Raw genomic sequence first — 21,498 nt, 5'->3', positions numbered from 1 at the left:
CACAAAATAAGATGGTCAGCAAGAGACTTCAGAACAAGAGTTTTTCAAGCAAATATAATCTGTCCCCCTTAATAACTAAAAGATGCCACGTGACTAGGGAAAGAAAAGACAAACTGAGACACAAACATATTAGGTAACATTCGCATCCAAAAATCTCATCCATACAGAATCACAAAACACTAGTTCCCAGATGGAAACTCATCCTGAAGGACACCCCATGGATACCTCCCCCATATCTGCTCACCTCCCTTGGGAAGAAATTCTGATTTTCATGAGGACAACCACACCTCCCACTCCCAGTCCGTTTACTTTGGAGAAGCTGTTGCTGCTGCAGCTCCAGCCAAGCATCCATTCTTGGCCTTGGTTCCTGACTCAGATGCAGATGTGGTTGTTCCCCAAGGGTCTGGGTGTAGGCGGAGGGACCTTCAAGAGGTGGGGCTTGGAAGAAGGTTCTTAGGTCACTAGGGGCATGCCCTCAAGAATTATGGGTCTGGAGTGACTTCTCTGGAAAGCAAACTGCTATAAAAGCCTAAGTTTGGGTAGTCATTTGGTATGGCAATTAAGATGCTGCTTAAGAGGCCCACATCCCATATTGGAGTGACTGGGTTCAAATCCCAGGTCTAATCCCAATCCCAGCTTCCTGCTAATGCTCACCCTGGGAGACAATAGGTGCCGGTTTGAGTACTTGGGTCCCTGCCATCCACCTGGGCAACCTGGATTGAGTTCCTGGGTCCTGGCTTTGGCCTGGCCCAGCTCTGGCTATTGTGGGCATTTGAGGAATGAACTAGCAGATGGAAGATCTCTCCCCCCACCTCTCTCTTTCTATCTGTCATTCTGACTTTCAAGTAGATTAAAATAAATACATGTTCATGCTAGAGGACTGGATAAATACTATGATTCTTCCATATGCTGGAATACTACACAGTAACAGGAGGATAAATGAGGACACTCTATGAATTGCTCTAGGAAGGACTTAAGTTATTAAATAGAAAAATTTCTGGGAAAGGGAAAATTCAAAATAGCATGTAAACATATCAAATTTCAGCAAAATGGATGAAAATATTATATATCCATATTGTATAATTACATGAACCCTAGGAGAAAGCCAATAACAGTGATGAGGACTGGTTGGAAATGGGGAAATGGGTGGTTGGAGAGATGGGGTGGGAGTGAAACTTTTCTCTACCGACTTTTATATTGTTTGAAAATATGTACAAAAAGGAAACCCAATTTGGAGTCTGACAGACCTTTGTTTATGTTCTTTTGTATGTGGGTGCTTTCCCCTGAATAATCATGGCAATGCTGCTGCCCCCTCCTCATAGGCACACTGCACTGCACAGAAAGAAGGAATGCAGCGGAGGTCAGAACGCAGAGGGGCTGGCACTGTGGCATAGCTGGTTAAAGCCCTGGCCTGTGGTGCTGGTATCCCACATAGGTGCCAATTCAAGTCCCAGCTACTCCACTTCCAATTCAGCTCCCTGTTGATATGCCTGGGAAATCAGTGGAAGATGGCCCAAGTCCTTGGGCCCCTGCACCCATGTGGGAGACCTGGAGGAAACTCCTGGCTCCTGGCTTCAAATGGTCTCAGCTCCAGCCATTGCAGTCATTTGGGGAACAAATCAGCAAATGGAAGACCTCTCTCTCTGTCTCTACCCCTCTCTCTATAACTCTGTCTTTTAAATAAATAAAATAAATTTTTAAAAAGAAAAAAAAATGGAAACTTTGACCAGATCCTCCTCCCATACACTTGGGCCAGGGAGGTGGACAAAATGGTAGACTGGAAATTCTCACCTTAGTTCAATGTTAAAAATATTGCAGGGGAAGAGAAGAGCAAACTGTTGGAAGCAAAGAATGTCTGGCAAACACAGCAGGAACGCTGTGCAAGACCCTACCACCCCTGCCATTTATTTTTTGTATACCAACTCGGGATTTTCCCTGGTGAAACCACGATACAGTTGTCCTCCACGTCCAAGAGGAATTGTCCTAGCACCTACCTCAGGCACCAAAATCCACAGATGTTCAACCAAGCACAGCATCTCTAGATTACTTATAATTCCTACTACAATGGAAATATTTTGAAATAGATTGCTGTACTGTATTGTTTAGAGAATAATGAGAAGAAAATTGGCACACTTTTTTTTCCAAATTTCTTCAATTCTTGGTTAGTTGAACCTGTGGGTATGCAATCCACATGTATAGAGTCAACTGTACAATGAAAATAATAAGACATCAGATCATGATTATATGATAAATGACTATATAATAAAATAATAACAAATCAGATGCTTTTGTGGGTTTGCTTTTTATTGAATAACCACTGTAATTACATCATTTCCTACACATTCACCCTAAAAAATGGAAACTGTGGATTCATCAGAATGACTTTTGCCTTCTTGGCAGCTTCTTGAGGAACCACTCCTGTCCAACCTTCAGTCTGTATATTTTTCAAGTCTCGACCCAAGCCTGTCCAAACAGAAAATTTCAATTCCCTGACCAAAGGGATCACTCAGAGTGGGTGTAGGACCTCAACATGGACATTCTAGGAGTCTGGCCAATGCTACCAGAAAAAAAGAAAAAATCAATCTCTCTCTAATGAGTTCATTGGTGGGTAGTGAGGAGTTTGGAGGGACTGGTGGCCATCTTACTGATTATACAGAAAGCTATATTGTGTAGTCCCTGAAGCTTTTGTGGACAACTCCTTGCCCAAACAGGCCTAGGGCTTCTTTGATGCCATCAGAGACCAACAGGAGCCTGCTCATCAAGTGTACTTGTCGGCCCAGTAGTGCCAGGAAATCAACACTCCTGGGTGCCACTCAACCAGGGAAGACAGAAGCCAGGGATGGATTCCAAAGCTTCTGGAGGTAAAGTCTCTGGCAGACAAGTAGGCAAGTCTGAGAGGCTTTCTTGACAGTCCTTAGGAGAGCCTATTCAGGATCAAGCCCCGGATTTCTGCTGCAGAGACCTCAATAACATACTCTTCTCTGGGCCTTCCTGCCTTCCTTCATCCTCCCTGATCCCTTGCTCCTGCTCCCTAAAATTACTTCCCACATAAACAATGTGCACCCAAATCCTCATCTCATGCTCTGCTCTCAGGGGAACTCAGTACATACCTCATGCAACACCAGTGATCCTTCTCCCAACCTCCAACTCCTCGTCAATTTTTTAATCATTTTGCAATGATTAATGGCTTTCAAAAGCATCTTAATCAGACAAATGTAGTATAAGAGTTAATAATATACAATACAAAGCAATAATGTATCAGTGAGTGTTATAATCGGTAAATACTGTGACAGTTTGGGCAAGAGGACAATTTCTACAGGCTGTCATGGTCAGAAAAAGCTTAAAGAAGAAAGTGAAATCTCACCTGGGTCTTAAGATGTGGGAGATTTGGATAGGTCTAGAATTCAGATAGGATTTCCAAAAGAAAAGAGGCCATCCGTTAACAGTGTTTAATCAGCATATACTACACGCTGATCATTTTTCTAAGCTCTGTATGTCACTCCTTTAATCTTCATAATAACTTTATGAAATAGATACCACTAAGTACACTTCACAGATGAGCAAACTGAAACAGAGACCTTGAGGAACTTGCCACCATACTCCATCCTTCTCACTAGGCTATGATGTGACTCTTCTGAGTTAAGAAGCTAGGTGTCTTCTTTAAATTGTGCTAGACTACACAGACCATAAAAATACACATATCATAAAACTGACCATCTTAACCATTTTAAGTTGTATGGCTTGGCACAGTTGTGTTAAGCATAGTCACACTGTTAGGCAACCAAGCTCCATTATAGTTCATCTTGAAAAGCCAGCACCCTATACTCATTAACCAGAAGCCCCCATTCATCTTTCCTCCTAGTCCTTCAACCACCATTCTTCTGTCTGTCTGTATGAATTGGACTTCCCTGGTACCTCATCCAGGTGGACTCATACACTACTTGTCTTTTTGTAACTGGCTTATTCTGCTTACAATTAGTCCTTCAAGGTTCATTCATGTGACAGCAGGTGTTCAACTTCCTTCCTTTATAAGGCCGGACAACATTCCACCGTTTGAGTAGACCACCTTTTGTTTATCCATTCATCCACTGATGTACACCCATTGTTTCCACTTTTTGGCTATTGAGAAGAATGCTGCCATGGACATGAGTGTGAACTAACTCCTGCAGTTCCTGTTTCCAATTCCTTTAGAAGCATACCCGGGGGCAGCACTGTGGCATAGTAGGTTAAGCATCTGCCTGTGGAACCAGCATCCCAAATGCATGCCAGTTTGAGTCCTTGCTGCACCACTTCCAATCCAGCTCTCTGATATGGTTTGGGAAAGCTGTGGAAGATGGCCCAACTACTTGGGCCCCTGCACCCACTTGGGAGACCCAGAGGAAGTTCCTGGCTCTTGGCTTCAGATCAGCCCAGCTCCAGCCATTGCAGCCATCTGGGGGAGTGAACCAGCATATGGAAGCCCTCTCTCTCTGTCTCTGTCTCTGTCTCTGTCTCTGTCTCTCCCTCTCTGTGTCTGTAACTCTGTCTCTCAGTAAATAAATAAATCTTTTTTAAAAAAAGAAAAAATAAATAAACATACCCAGAATTGAGATTGCTAGGTCATACAGTAGTTCTACTGTTAGTTTTTTTTTTTTTTTTAAGAATTGCCATACAGCAGCTGCACCATTTTATGTTCCCACCACCTATGCACAAACTATTAATTTCCCCAAGTCCACAGAAGAGTGGGATTGTCCCTTATGAATTTGATAGGAAGACAGAAAGTCTGAGTGGAACTGTCCAGGAGATAGGGACCCATGATCAGGTGACATGAGCCTACTGCAGACAGACTTGAAGCTTACCCAGTAAGAAAGAGAAGCCACAAAGACAACAATTGCTGTTGAGAGTCAGGGAGGAGAGCAGAAAGGGAGAGCTAAGCCTTAGGGAATGACCCAGTTGGGTGGCACATTAATTCACAAATGGCCACTGCTCATTGTTTTCAAAAAGCTCATTCTCTAAGTTAAACATTCCCGTGCAGTCCTAGGATTTGCTTAGCAAGCACTTTTGCATGTTACAATAAACACTAACTTACCTCTGACAGAGCAACCCCAAACCAAAATTAGAGACTCCAGTGATAGCTAACATCTGTAGAGCTGGGATTCTTTTTCATATATTTTAATCTGGATAACAACCCTGTGGGGCAGACATTATTATGCCCACTCTAAGGTGGAGGCAAAGCAATGAATGTCTCTAGAAGAGAGTCAGTTCTCCTAACCTTATGGCTTAGCTGGGGCAAATGAAAAGAGAATAGTCAGATTTCCAACTGAGGGTGGTTGGTTTGTTTTTTGGCAGGAACAATGCATTAAAAGTGCATGTACATGAATAGTTGGAGGTCTTGGATTTTTAGGTCAGAAGTGTGTACGCTATTACCACGCATTTGTCAAAACTCATAGGATGTATAACACCAAGAGTGAACCCTAATGTAAACTATGGACATAGTAAAAATGCAGCAATATTGGCTCATCAGTTTTAACAAATGAGATAGGGAGACAGAGGGAGACGTGGAGCCACCTGCGGGTGGTACTTGCTGTCTCAAGACCTACAGAATGTAGGTTTGGCTCCCCTTGCTCTGAAGACAAACAGACCCCCCAACATGGATCAAGTTCCTACCAGTTTAGGGAGCCAAGGCTGATCCAGATTGACCTACATCTCATTATACACTTATTGTAGTACATGACATGCACGTGACACACATTCCAATTGCCATGACAAGAAAGATCGGATGATAAAGGGAGCAAAAAACGGTGGTAAGCTAAAGTCTGGGAAATCTCTACCTACTTCCTAGAAAAGTCTTTATTACTCCCCTTTCTTAGAATGTATCTCCCCTTTATTAGAACATACCTACCTTTTCATTAAGTGACCCAGAGGATGTTAAACATAATTTAACTTTAACATTGTTAAACAATGTTAAACATAGTTTAAGACCTTCTCTGTGGAGTGCGGATCTTTGCATTCTCGATAAAACATTTATTGCTCACTATCTGCAATGGTGACTCGCTCTTGAATTTTTTTCTTCAAGTGAAGTCAAGGACCCCAGTACTTGGAAGCCCTTGCATCCAGTGCCACCAATACAAGATGCTAATAATAGGGCAAGGTTGAGGGCAGGGGTGAAAAGATATATGGGAACTTGTATTTCCTGCTCAATTTTTCTGTAAGCCTAAAACTGATAGAAGTCAGCAGAGTGCACGCACACACACAGGCACACATACATGCTCATGTACATATGATAACATTTGTGTCTCCTGCTGCACAAGTTACACTCTGAATATGGCACAGGACCATCTGCCCAGGGCTAACTCTACACAAGAATCACACCCAGAAATCCACGGCTAGGTTGAGGAAGGATATTGAGTCAAATACAGATGCTCAGAGCTTTATATCTTTAAAGAGAGTGACCCTTTTATTTATGGGGGGGAAATAAGATGGGTCCAATCATTTAATAGCCATTTTAGATACCTTGGGAAATGTAGGTGAGTAGTATATAGTTCCTGCAATCAAACACACAGCGCCAAGGACAGGGTAGGAGAAGATGGACTGATGAATAATTACAGGCAGGGTAAGATCCGAAATATTTTATAAGTGGAAGATCGTGGAAGCCAACTGCTCCAATATTGGGTCATTCACTATTCAGAATGTACCACAGCCAGAAATAAGCCACCTGTACATACCCATGTGGGTCACTCTGCTTGGGCTGCTATAGCATAAGCGACGGAGACAAAGCCAGTTGGGGAGGTAAGATCCTGGGAGCCTGTGTTTTATAGCAAGTGTGGTAAGATGTCCCCAGGGGATTTGAGTAGAGGAGAAATGAGCTGTGTTAGTTTTTTCAGAGATCATTTTGACTGTTGGATAGGAACCAGCTTCATCAAGATTTAAAGTGTGCCCGCTAACAACTCAGCAGGAGGCTATAGAAAAAGACCTGGGGAGGAACAATGGCAGCTTGACCTAAGATGGCAGTGGTAGGCATGGTGCGAAGTACGCTCAAACTTAGAAGGGAAAGAAGGGACCTTGACCCTGGATTGAGCCAGTTCCTCAGAGTAGGTAAGAAGTACGGGCAGGCGTTTGGCCTAGCAATAAAGATGCCAGTTAGGATACCCACTTACCACATCAGAGTGCCTGGATGCGATTCCAGGCTCTGGCTCTCGCTCTGACTCCTGCCTCCAGCTTCTTGCTAATGCAGACTTGTAGCAGTGGTGATGGCTCAAATAGTTGCATTCCTGCACCACCCCAGGGAGAGATCTGAACTGAGATCTTGGTTTGCTCCTCCTCCCCACTGTTGCAGGCATTTGAGAAGTGAGCTAGCAACAGCATCAATCTCTCCTGTCTCTCAATCTCTCGCCTCCTCTCTGTTTCCCTCCTTCCCTCCTTCTCAAATAAATAAGTAAACGTGTTTCATGTCATCAAGCTAGCATAGCTCATAACAGCCAGAGCCAGGACTCCAACTCAACTCGTCTATTCCATAAATATTGAGTGTCTGTGCTAGACACGGGGATGGAAGGGTGAACAAAACACAGCCTTGCCACCACCATCATGAAGCTCATATCATGGAGAAACAGGGAACCGTAGCATTTAAAGGAACAAGCCTAAAGCCAGGTGGCCCTGTGACAGCCCAGCTTTGCCACTTAGCAGCCATGGGACTTTGGGCAGGTTCCTTGCTCACCTTAAGCCCTGTTTCCCCATCTGGTCACAGTGTTAAGTGAAATAAGCCAAGAACAGAAAGCTAAGTACTACATGATCTCACTCTACGTGGAGTTCAATAAAAGGCGATCTCATATAAGTAAAAGCACAATGGTGGTTACCAGAGGCTGGGGAGGGGAGGGGGAGAGAGGGATGGGAAAGGTTGATTAATGGGTAATAAGTTATAGTAAGATAGCGGGAAGAAGTTCTCTCTCTCTCTCTCTATCGCACCATAAGGTGACCTATAAATAATGAGAGAGGATAAATCATTATCTATATATCTATGTGTGTGCTACATATTTCTCTATTAAAAAAAAACCCTAGGCTATAGGTATTTGAATGTTTTCTCCATAAAAATGTTGAATGCTTGAGAAGATAGGTTTATTTACCCAGATTGGACATTATAGAATGCATACCTATATTAAACATTACATGGTACCCCATACATATATATAATTTCTGTGTGTCTGTTAAATTTTTTTATTAAAAAAACACACACAGGCATTTCACATGGTGGTTGAGATGTCACTTGGGATGTCCATATTCCATATGGGAGAGTCTAGGTTTGTGTCTCGGCACTTCTCCCAATTCCAACTTCCTTCTCATGAACACCCTGGGAGACAGCAGATGGCTCAAATACTTGCATCCATGCTACGCACGTGGGAAATCCGGATTGAGCGCCTGGCTCCTTTCTTCAGCCTTGCCCCGCCCTGGCCATTGTGGGCATTTGGGGAATGAATCAGCAGATGGGAGATCTCTTTCTCTCTCTGTCTCTAATCTCACTCTCCCTGCCTTCCAAATAAATTAAATAAATAAAAATGTATTTTTGAATTTTTAGAAATATGGGAGTAGCAATCACCAGTCCTAGCTCATTGCTTGCTGTGAAGATTAAATAAACTATGTACACGAAACATACTTGACACAGAGGAAACACTTCATGCATGCTAACCATTTGTGCTATAATTGCAGAGGTCAAGCTGCTCACCATGATGCAACTGGGCCTCTGTTTTAATTTACATCCCAGCAACACAGATGAACAGCGAATTTCTTCCTCTGGTCTGCATAATTCAGTGTGGTTTCACCAGTGGCAATTGACTCCCTGGAGACCAGAGGGTAGAAAAATCGCCACATACTTGCATTTGTCGAGGTATGTATGTATCTTGGAATAGTCAGTGTACTTCCCAAAAAGATGACATTGCAGGGTGGGATCAAGGGAGACACTTGCCTTGTTCTTTATATAGCTCTTTTCTTGTTCTTTTTAAGTTCTCTGCTGTAAAACTGTTCGTTTTCTAGTCACAAAAGCAAGCATAGAGTTATTTTTACAGTGTTATCTGGGCAAAGGACCTGTAAGCCCAAAGGGAACTAGAAATGCACCCACATCCCTTCCCCTTGCTTTCATCTCAGGACGTGCCCTGAAGAATGACAACACCACCAGCCGCTCACCAGCGTCACAAGGTAAGACCACAGAACAGAGGGATGACTCGGAAATGGCTTTTGTCACCAGGTGGTGGCTGCTGTGGGAAAGCTCGTGAGGGCCACAGCAGCCAGTCCTGCTCTGCAGAGAATCTGCACCCTCTAAAGTATGGGGGGACAGCACGGGCAGGCCTAGAGAGGTGACAGCCTGCTCTGACGCTGACCCGCACAAGGCTGCACTCGCCTCGTTAGTCCTATAACTGCCAGGAGGGAGCGCTAAGCAAACCTGCAGACCCAACACATTGTGGAATTAGAGAACATTCAAGCTTACAGCCAGCCCCCTCACGGTTCCACCTGCAAGAAAAATCGATCCCCCCCACCCCGCCGAGCATTATGGTTTCTTTGGCCCTCGCTCCCCCCCCAGAGTCCTGCACACACAGAGCCAGGAGCACAGGAACTGAAGCACTTGCATGGTTTTCATCGCTACCCCTTGTGCTCCTGCTGGTAACAGTGCAGTGCCCCACTTCCTCTTGGGGAAACCACCCCTCCCCTACTCATGGTGGGACTGTCAGTCTAAATGCCCCTCCTTCCCCTGACGAGCAGCTGGGCACCGAGCATAATCCCCTCTGAGGCTGCTGTCCTCGAGTAGGGGTGGACTGGATTCCCCCGCAACAAGCAAGAGCAAAATGAACCCTGTTCTCTTGAAGACCCAGTTATTCAGCTTTTCTCCTCTTCCCACTGCTCCCCAAGGTATTTCCAGTGAACCCCTTTCTTTATACAAGGAAGCCAGAGTCTTGTTTCTGTTACTCGCACCCAAAGAACCCAAACTTGCCATTTATCTTTGGGAGGAAACTTAAATAAGATCAATGATGATAATTAGTATGGATTTGGATGTTACCATTAACAAATTATTTCTGGGGCAGGTATTGTGGCACCACAGGTTAAGCCACCGCCTGCAATGTGCCAGCATCCCACATGGGAATACGTTCGAGACCTCAACTTCTGATCCAGCTCCCCGCTAATGGCCTGGGAAAGCAGAGGAGGATGGCCCAAGTGCTGGGGCCCCTGCACCCAAGTGGAAGATCAGGATGAAGCTCCTGGCTCCCGGCTTTCGCTTCCCCCAGCCCTGACCATTGCAGACATTTAGGGAATGAAACAGTGACTAGAAGACCTCCCCCCTCCCTCCCCTTCTACCCCCAGCCCATCCCCCTACCGCCATCTCTCCTCCTCTCTCTTTAACTCTTTCAAATAAATGAAAAATAAGTCTTTTGTTCCTACAGCAAACCAGCAGCTCGAGCAGCTCGGAGAGGTTCACTGATTTGCCCAAGGCTACACAGCTGGTCAGTATTCAAACTGGGGCTTTGAACTAGATCTTTAGGCCCCCAGACCTGAGCTCCAGCCCAACAGGGACTCTCTGTAGCATCAACCCTCCTGCCCCAATCAAACAGCCTGCCAGTGGCTTTCCATTTGTCTCTACTTGTGATTGTGAGTTGCTATTTTCTACTTCCCTTGAGGGTAGAATAAATTGTTTCTCCTGTCCCTTCTTTTCTGGACCAAGACCCCACTGGGAATCTCAGTGTCAGGCCTCGTGCAAGTTCTCAGTACTAGAACCTCTCACAAAAGATGGATTGAGCAAGGGGCAAATGCAAGCCTTGAAGCATGGACTCCACAAATGCCCATTGTGAATCAATTTCCTTCTTTCTCTCTCTCTCTCTTTCTTTCTTTCTTCTTTCTCTATTTGCCTTTCAAATAAATACCTATATTCAAAAATATTTATTTATTTTCATTTTATTTGAAAGACACAGAGACAGATAACTTCCACCTGCTGTCTCACTCCCTAAATGCCCTAGAACTATGACTGGAACACAGTAAATCTTCAATGATAATTGTTGAAAGAGTTAATGAAAACATTTGCATCCAAAAAAACAAGTATTGGATAGTGACTATATGTTCAGTACATACATGCTCTATAAATATTAGTTGTTTTCATGATTTTCTATTTGAGTCCCATCTCAGAATTCCTGGTCAGCATTGTGGAATAGCCAGTAAAGCCACCGCTTGCAATGCCGGCATCCCATACAGGCACTGGTTCATGACCCGACTGCTCTACTTCTGATCCAGCTCCCTGCTAACGCATCTGGGAAAGCAGTGGAGGATGGTCCAAGTCCTTGGCTGCTACTCCCATGCGGGAGACCAGAATACACTCTGGGCTCTTGGCTATGGCCATTGCAGTCATCTGGAGGGTAAACCAGCAAATGGAAGATTTCTCTCTCTGTCTCTTCTCTCTCTCTCTGTAACTCTTTCAAATAAATAAATAAACCTTTAAAAGAAGAATTCCTGGTATCAGATTTTACTAGTTTTTGCAACCAGAAATTTCCCTTCTCATCTCTCAACCAACAACACATATAAAACCCCTCAACCTTGCCCTGGATGTCATGACGACAAATCTTTTCTGTACCTCCCTCCAGAAAACTGAAGGCAGCAAATGGGCTCAGAGAACTCAGAATGTGAGTTCCCCAGTAAGAAACACAGTCTGTTCCTCCAGTTGACGTCTCTCCATTGGAGCTGGCTGTTTACTCACTGCCCATAAAAGTGTTCTGTAGTACCTACTCTAAGTGCACACAGCAATACTAATAAATGCTTCACCAACACAGGGTTAGCGGCCATTATGAAGTGTGCTCCAGTGTTGTCAGCACCATAAGGGGAGTTTGTACTGGTTCCAGTGAATAATTTTATCACTGGAGATGTGGGAGTCAGGGAAATATTTAAGGAGGCCATGATGCTTGGACAGTTTTGAAAAATGAGTAAATATCTTTCAAAAAAGGAAGGGAGGGCCCAGGGATGCATTTGGGGAGCAAGAGGACGATCAAGTGACTGGAGCATGTGGCACTGCACGGGGCGGGGCTGGAGCGGTGGCCATGGGGAGAGGAGTTGGCCAGAGCCAGGCACTGGCAGGGGTCAGAAAGCAGAGGGGCTTCACTGTGATCCCAGGAGCGTGGGCTTTCTTCTGAGCAGCACGGGGAGTATTGAGGGTCCTGTGGAGTAGAGGAACGAGGCTGTTAGAACCTCATCTTACAGACCGCAGGAGGAGGATGGGCTGCGGGCGAGCAAGCCAGGGGGGAGGTCTGCTCACAGTCCCCCAGAGAGGAGTAAAGGCAGCAGCACAGAAGTAGCTGCTGGAAAGAGACGCTGCTGTCCACCCAGGGTGCCTGCAAGGCCCCGGGGACATTGCCGAGGCCACGTGTGCTTTGTCAGCACTGGGAGGAGGATTGCTGTCCTTGCTCCCCTACCCTGTCACCTTTTCCTTCCCGCCCATCTCCTGCTCAAGTCTGCTCTCACCACCCATTCTTCCTTCCTTCCCTTCCGCCCTCTCCTCTCTCTGGTCCTCCAGACTTGCAACATCTCAGGAGGCTGGAGCAGGAGCAAAGGAGAAAGGAAGACAATCTGGGGGTTCCCGTTGCTCCCCAAATGCATCCCTTGGCCTTCCCCTCCTTTCTTGGAAAACATTTACTCATTTTTAAAGACTCAGCTCCAGTTTTCTGGGAAAAATGAAAATATTTCCTTTCAACACCAGTCTACATCCCATGGGAAAAGTAACAACCCTTACCTCGTGACGATCTTTCTACCTTCCACTGCCTTTGGTGGCCACCTCTTTGTAGGCCACCTCTTTAGCCAAAGCACTGCAGGGTTGCTGTCTTCCATCATTAACTTCTGGCAGTGAAACATGAAGGGGAGGCTGGGCTGAAAGTGAGGAATGGAACAGGCCAGGGGAATGCAGAGCCAATCACCCACCGTCCCCACACTCAGCAAGCCCCGATTCTGTGAAGGAAAACCACATGAACAAGAATCCCATGCAACTTCCAGCAGAGGTGCCTGTAGAATCCCACAGGACATAGATAATCCATTAACTGAGCTCTCCAGGAACTGGATTAGAACCCGTTAGATAAATCACTGCATCAAAGCCTAGAAGAATCCAGCCTGCCCTGTTTGCTGTTGTATCCTCAGCACTGGGCACCCTTTGGGCACTCAAGTAGAACTAAGAACACAACGCTGGGAGAGGAATCTCGCTGTTGTGCCAAGTGTACAGATATGGAGACTGAGGCGAAGAGGAGGAAGGTCACTGCTCCAAGGCCACACGGAAAGTAGCAGAGTTGGGAGTCTAACCAGCTGGGCTCAGTCCACAGTCTTAACACCTGTGCCCGTGGACTGATCGTAATAAATTAATTGTCTCGGGGAAGGGTGGATGAAGGAAGGGGTTCCCAGGGGGCAGTTTTCTAGCAGCCACTGACAAATGGAAGAGCTTTCCAGAGGGCAGGTGGGGGTGGCTGGAGGAAGGCCGTGGCGCTGTGGCCACATGATCACAGGAGCGTCTGCCATTCTCATCTTCCTCCTCCGCCTCCCTTCCGTGGCTCTGCTCCGAGAGTTTCCTGTGAACAACACAGGCGATTCTGATGCCTGCGTTGGATTTCTTTTAGAGCTGGAGTTCCGGAGCTTTTGTGTTTGGCTGCAGCGCAGGATGATACAGAATTTCCCTCCCAAGCAAGCCTTTATCTTTGGCAACCCATCGGAGCGAGATTTTGGCCTACTCGGGTGACGTGGCAGGCGCTCAGCTGGGGAGAGCCCAGGACACCCCGCGGCAGCTGTGGCAGCTGCTCAGACAGGACTCCTGCCTGAGGGACTGAGCGTGCCACTGTTCCCGTGGTGGTGTCACTAACATGTCCCCTTCCTCTCCCCGTTTTTGCTTTTGGTCTCTTCCATTAAGAGGAGGGAGAGCCTGGAAACAACCATATTTGGGGTTTTTTTTTTTTTTTTTTTTTTTTCATTTTTATTTGAAAGGCAGAGAGACAGAGACAGACAGAGAGAGCTTTCATCCCTCACCAAATGCCTGCAACAGCCAGAGCTGGGTCAGACTGAAGCCAAGAGCCCAGAACTCAATCTAGGTCTCTCTGTGAGCAACAGGGACCCAAGCACTTGATCATCATCTGCTGCCTCCCAGGGTGCATGTTAGCAGGAAGCTGGATTTGAAGCACAGGAGCTAGAATTCGCACCAGGCTCTCTGATAGGGGCTGCATATGTTCAAAGCTATGGCTTAATCACTGTACCAAACACCTACCCCTTGTGTTTGTGTTTTCACTGTTCCTGGTATGGCTTTTCTCACTTGGAACACTCCCATTGTGTATCTTAATGTCATGAAAAAGTCCTGGCTTAGAATCCAAGCCTAGTTGGATTCCAGTCCCAGATCTCCTAGCCTGATTTTATGGTATGACCCTGGAGAGGGAGGCATTGCAACCTCCCCTAAGTTCCAGTTCCCTTGTGTGCAAAATGGAACCGAGAGCAATATGTGGGGACCATGTGGGTTTAACCATAAGCCCAGGTAGCACACAGTAGGTGCTCCCTAAATACCAGATCATGGTACATATCTTTTCCTTGAGGGTAAGGTCCATTGTAAATCTTTCTTTTCCCCATAGAGCCAGAGACTTATGGAAATTAGATGCTCTACAAATGTCAGTAAGAATTAGCAAGTGAGGGAAATACGTGAATAAGTAAGTAAATAAAAGAGTGAATGAATGAATGAGAGGCCGAGAAGCCGCTCTCAACACTCATCTATGGCGTCCACTGATTTAAACACTGACCTCTCTTCTCCCAGATCTCAGCACATAACTATGGGCCCATGGGGTCAGCTGATCCCACAAGAGCCTCCTGGCTCCCTAGGAGCCGTTGGGGGCAACCTTGTGTGGGTCCTGTCGTGGCTCTTGCTCCAGCACCAGCCACAGGCCCCAAGACTCTCAGCCTGCAGAGAGGGTCTCCCACTCCAAGTCTAAACAGAAGAGGGTCCACCCCGGGGCTGCAGAGAGGGTCTCCAACCTGAGATCTGAGCAGACGGGCACTCACCTCAGGCCAGCAGAGAGAGGGCCTCCTTGGAAGAAAAGCCAGTGGGAATTCCTTCAAGAAAGCCCAGAGCGCAGTGTATTTGCTCATTCTACTTCTGAAAAGACCCCCACCCCACAATCCTGCTTGTCAGAACGTTGGCATCAACTCAGTGGCGAGATGTCTTCTTTTTAAAATGTCTTTGTGCCCTGGTCCCCAGATATCATCTCCTTTCCCCCCACCTCCCCTTTTCCCTGGTTTTCACAAAACACCATTTGTGGGAGTCGGTCTCCCAACCCTGGCACCGAGCCACAAAGTGAAGTAATTGCGCAATTAGAACTTAATTGCTGGATTTAATTTCGATTATTTTTTTCTTTACAACTCAATTGTTAAAAATGTGCCATCCTCGCCTTCGAATGTCTGATGAGTTCCTTGTGTCTGCCCCGGGAAGGGGCGGGCTAGTCGTTAGGGGGAGGAGGGGGAGAAGCAAAAACAGCAGGGGCGGGGAGGGAGGGGGCGGGGATTCTGCATATCAAGTGGGATTTAGGAAGCCAACCTTCCCTGTGAGAGCCAGCTGGGAGGGAGACTTCACTCCTGGATTTGGTAGCACAGGATTTTTCCCATGAATTCTACATTTAAAGTGACCCCTGATCTTGACAGATGTGTGCCCTATCACTGCAGCACTGCTGTTCCCTGAGGACACACTGTGCGCCAGCAAGGCACGGGACATCGCTGATCTAAATCCTCAAAACAACCCCACCACCAGGGGGCAGCTCTCCATCTTTCCTCACGGGGCAGGGGGGGGGGGGGTAGGAGGTTCAGCAAGTTTGCCAAGGTCACACAGCTAATCGGTGTTAGAACAGAATGAAGGCAGGAGCTGACTCTGTGTCTTCCTCGTTGTTTCCCTTGTTGTTTTAACAGCCTTACATACCTAAAACGCCCCCACTGGAGCGACACTAGTCTATGACTTCCAGGAAATGTGTAGGTGGGCAACCACCATCACAATCCAGTTTTTAACCAGGTCCGTCACCGCAGGCTTCCCAGGTATTAATTCCCACTTCCAGTCTCAGCCCTAAGCACCCGCTGATCTGCTGTCTGACCGTGAGGAATTGCACACAGTGGTCGTCTTTTCGCCTCCAGCAGCCCTCACTGAGAACTGTATTTTTGCTGTTCATCCAGGTCATGGCACATATCAATAGTTCATCTGCTTTTATTGTTGGATAGTATCCCGTTGGAAGGAGAGATGGCATTTTTCTTCCTCGTGTTCCAGCTGATGGGCACTTGGGTTGTTTTCAGTGTGGGGAGCAGCTGCCCTTGTTTTTTTGTTGTTGTTTGTTTGTTTTGTTTGTTTGTTTGTTTGTTTTCACCTGCCTCTCTCCAGCAGGCTTAGTGCAATGGCAGCTCCCGGAAAGGTGGTGGTGTGAGTCCAGCTGGGAAAGAAAGACTGGGCTCCCTCCCTGCCTCTTCTGCTTAGAGCGATCCCAGCCCCCACCCACAACCCCACTCGATGCTACACCCCCGGGCTGTGCTCAGCTACTCAGCAGCAGCTGCTGCCAACGCTTCCCACGCTGGCCCTGGAGAGCAGGACGAGCTTTCAGCCCCACAGCTCCCTGTCTTCCCCAGCTCTTCTGAGGAGTAATGGTGGGTGGGCGGTGCCACACTCCTGCCTCATCCTCCCTGCAACACACACCACTGATGGACACCTCTCCTAGCAGCAGGAACTCGGCTGTCGCTGATAGCTCTCCTGCCTACTGAATGGAACTGTAGCCCCGGCCATCCACATAACTCCAGGCGGGTTCTAACAGGACACCGGCTGCCCCACCCCTTTGTCTCGGCCTTAAGAACAGCACAGAGGGGCTGGCGCTGTGGCACAGCGGGTAAAACCGCCGCCTGCAGTGCTGGCATCCCATATGGTGCTGGTTCAAGTCCTGGCTGCTCCACTTCTGATCCAGCTCTCTGCTATGGCCTAGGAAAGCAGTAGAAGATGGCCCAAGTCCTTGGGCCCCTGCACCTGTGTGGGAGACCCAGAAGAAGCTCCTGGCTTCGGATTAGCGCACCTCCAGCCGTTACAGATACTTGGGGAGTGAACCAGTAGATGGAAGAACCTCTCTCTCTCTCTGCCTCTCTGTAACTCTGCTTTTCAAGTAAATAAATAAAACTTAAAAAAAAAAAAAAAAAAAAGCGGGGCCAGCACCATGGCGCACTAGGTTAATCCTTCGCCTGCGGCATCGGCAGCCCATATGAGCGCCGATTTTAGTCCTGGTTGCTCCTCTTCCAGGCCAGCTCTCTGCTGTGGCCCAGGAGGGCAGTGGAGGATGGCCCAGGTGCTTGGGCCCCTGCACCTGCATAGGAGACCAGGAAGAGGCACCTGGCTCCTGGCTTCTGATCGGCTTAGCTCCAGCCATTGCGGCCATTTGGGGGTGAACCATCAGATGGTTGTGTCTCTCTCTCACTATCTATAACTCTGCCTGTCAAATAAATAAAAAATCTTAAAAAAAAAAAAAAGCACAGCGACAGAGCGTGAACTTCGAGTTTAGCCTACATGGTTATAAACCCCAGCTTCTCCATGTGAGCCCTCCCAGAGCCTCACTCCGTTCCCTCTCTCAAAGTGAGAATAACAGCCGCAGCATCAGGATGATATAGCAATTCAAGGATGCAGGTGAAGGGCTAACCCAGCGGGCATCAGATGGAAAGCATTTAACCAGTGTTGAGTTGCAGACAGGAATGTGGTCCTAAAACCTGATTCAGGAGGGTGTCTTGGAGACCATCTCATTTCTCCAGTTCTACTCACACTTTAACTCCTTTGTCTCTCTCTCTCTCTCTTTTTTTTTTTTTTTTTTGGCAGGCAGAGTGGATAGTGAGAGAGAGAGAGAGACAGAGAGAAAGGTCTTCCTTTGCCGTTGGTTCACCCTCCAATGGCCGCCGCAGCCAGCGCGCTGCGGCCGGCGCACCGCGCTGATCCGATGGCAGGAGCCAGGTGCTTCTCCTGGTCTCCCATGGGGTGCAGGGCCCAAGCACCTGGGCCATCCTCCACTGCACTCCCTGGCCACAGCAGAGAGCTGGCCTGGAAGAGGGGCAACCGGGACAGAATCCGGCGCCCTGACCGGGACTAGAACCCGGTGTGCCGGCGCCGCAAGGCGGAGGATTAGCCTAGTGAGCCGCGGCGCCGGCCCCTTTCTCTCTCTTTTAACACTCCATTCTGCCTTTGCCCACGTATTATTAACAGCTTCACCTGTGCCCTTTGCTGCCAGTTAAAATGTTTACACCTCAATTTCCCTGACTGCAAAATGCAGGTAAGATCTCTTCCCAGTCTACTCAACAGAGCAGCTGATGAATAAGCGAGGGAGGGGGTATGCAGACGCACGTTGCCAAGGGTACCCTGTGCAGGTGATGCTTAGTAATTGGAAGCAAAGGAAACTTGCAGTGTGCTATGGGTTGGATTGTGACCACGCCTTTCTAAAGGGCGTATTCAAGTGCCAACCCATTAGCAACTTAGAAATTGGATCTTTGGAACCGGCATTGCGGACCAGTGGGCTTAAGCCGCCGCCTACAATGCTGGCATTCCATATGGGCATCGGTTTGAGTCCCAGATGCTCCACTTCTGATTCAGCTCCCTGCTAATGCACCTGAGAAAACAGCAGAAGATGGCCCAAGTCCTTGGATCCCTGAACCCACATGGAAGACCCGGATGGAGCTCCAGACTCACTCATTCGCTCTCTCTTCCTCTCTCTGTAACTCTGCCTTTCTTTAAAAAGAAAATAAATAAATAGGGTCTTGAATGATGTAATACGTTTAAGTGAGGTCATCCTCAACCTGGGGGATCCCCATCCACTGGCTGTTGTCCTTGTAAGAAGGGAAATTGGAAAGCAGACACGGAAGGAAGAGCATCCTATGACAGCAGGGGCAGGAATCCGAAAGACGCAGCTGTGAGCCAAAGAGCACCAGGACTCTCAGGAGCCACCGAGAGCTGGAAGGGGCGGCCTCCCGAGAGCGTGGCCCTGCCCAGACTTCCTTCAGACTCCCAGCCTCCAGATCCAGGAGACAATGAGTTTCTGTTGTTTTAAACCACCCAGCTCATGGGTTATTAGTTACGGCAGCCCCAGTGCCAGGTAATCACGCTGCTGGCCCGACAAGTCCACCTGCCCTCCGCCCTGACTACTGTCTGCCACCAGCACAGCCCTCACATGTTTTTCTCCTGCCCAATATTATGTCTGAGAAGCCATGGGAGGCATGGTGAAGATAAGGCAGCACACGACACCTGAGCTAGCCAGGGCAGTTGCCAGGCTGCACAGTGGCTGACACCAGCAGGCACTGTGCCAGGGGTGTGTGTTTGAGCCGCAGCCTTCTTTGCTGGTGGCTCCTGTTTATTTGCAAAGCAGAGAAAAGGGAAAGAAGCTGCTACGCTTAGGGACAGGTTCCTGCATGGTCCTTAAGACTCATTAAGCCCTGGTGAGAATGCAAATGAAAAATTACCTCTGATGTCCCCAGAGTCAGACTTCATCTGTTATTAATGAAACCCACCCCAAAATAGAGCTCAGAGGAGTGAGGCTTAGACAGCGAAGCAAAAGCTGAAGCACCCCAACCCCACCCCCAGGCCCTGCTCAGCCTCGCTGCTCCCTGCACATGCTTGCCCCTCCCCCTGTCTTTGCAACTCTATCCCTGTCTCTGTCTGTCCCCAGGTCCAGACTGGACTCAACTGCCCCTTCCACCATGAAGCCATCCATGATCAACTTCAACCAGGGTTGCGAGACCTGTGAGCTGTGCAGTCACACATGCAGTGCACTCAGAAGGAACCTTGTTTGGTTTAAAGTTCTGCTGTCGCCATCTTGAAATGCTCAACCCCCTTTTTTTTTTAAAGATTAAAGGAAAAAATGGATAGAGAGGGAGCGACAGAGAGAGAGAAAGAGATCTTCCATACACTGGTTCACTCTCTCTTTTTCTTTTTAAGATTTATTTCATTTATTTGAAAGAGTTACAGAGAGAGAGAGAGAGAGGTCTTCCATCCGCTGGTTCACTCCCCAGATGACTGCAACAGCCAGAGCTGAGCTGATCCGAAGACAGGAGCCAGGAGCCTCTTCCACGTCTCCCACACAGGTGCAGTGGCCCAAGGACTTGGGCCATCTTGTACTGCTTTCCCAGGCCATAACAGAGAGCTGGATCAGAAGTGGAGCAGCTGGGACTTGAACCGCTGCCCATATGGGATGCCGGCACTGCAGGCAGGGGCTTTAATCCACTGTACTACAGTGCTGCCCCCCCTCCGGTTCACTCTTGATTGGCCACAAAGGGCAGGGCTGGGCCTGGTCAAAGCCAGGAGCTTCTTCCAGGTCTCCCACATGGACAGCAGAGACCCTAGTACCCCAGCCATCTTTCACTGCTTGCGCATTAGCAGGGAGATGGATCAGAAGTGGAGCAGCCAGGATTGAACCGGCACCCATATGGGATGCCATTGCCACTGGTGGTGATTTTACCAGCTATGCCACAATGCTGGCCCCTAATCACTTTCGAATTACTGGCCTCAAACTTTCAATTTGCATTGGGCCCTAAGCTTTATGTAACTGATCTTGACTCCAAACTTCTCCAGCCGATCAGGCCGAGTAATGTCTCCTCCCTTGGCCCCACACATGATGCTATTTGTCTGTAAATCTTTTCATTTTTCACTCAGGGAACTCATCAAGCACTAGTCAGGGTGTAGGGTACTGTGCTGGGCACCAGGGATTGAGCTGCGAGAGGGCAGTTCTGGTCCTGGCACCTGCAGAGCTAGCAATCCAGCGTGAGGGAGGGGCAGGACACCTGTTACACAGGATACGGGCAGGCTGGAACCCTCTGACTTGCTGGAGTACTGGTCAGTTTCCACGTGTCTCTGGATTTCTGTGTACCTGCCCCTTCTCCATAAATACTACTCTGATGGATTCTACAGCAAAGACCAAAATCCCCAAGCTGGCCTGTGGGGCACCCACGTGGCCTGAGCCACTCACCCTCCGTTCCTCATTGCATCTCACTCCGCCCTCTCTGGACCTCTCCAGCCCGCTTTCAGTCTCCTATACTTTCTTGTCACAGGCTTCTGCACATGATGCCCTTTTTGCCCCAAATGTGCTTCCCTTAATGAATTCCTTTGCAAATTCTCAGGTCTCAGTGTCAACACCATTGCCTTCAAGAAGCCTTCCTGCATTGCCCTGAGTCCTCCACATCCCACCCCACCCCAACACCATAACCACCACGTCAAACGGTTAGTATAGACCTCCTCCACCAGACTGTGGGCTCTGCTAGCACTGGGAACTGTGCCTTTGATTTCCGTTATATGTTCACCTCCTAGCCCTGTGCCTGAAACACAAAAGGTGCCTGATTAACAGGTTTTGAACTTAAAAGAGAGAGAGAAAAAAAATGATGGTCTACTGATGAGACCCGCATCCGATCTCCCAGGGCACATGGCCATCACTGAAAAAGTGATTGGATCAGGGCCGGCACTGTGGCACAGCAGGTTAACACCCTGGCCTGAAGCGCCGGCGT

The sequence above is a fragment of the Oryctolagus cuniculus genome, chromosome 6 (genome assembly GCF_964237555.1).
Source record: "Oryctolagus cuniculus chromosome 6, mOryCun1.1, whole genome shotgun sequence".
Lineage (NCBI taxonomy): Eukaryota > Metazoa > Chordata > Mammalia > Lagomorpha > Leporidae > Oryctolagus > Oryctolagus cuniculus.
Note: the sequence above shows the minus strand (reverse complement) of the source record.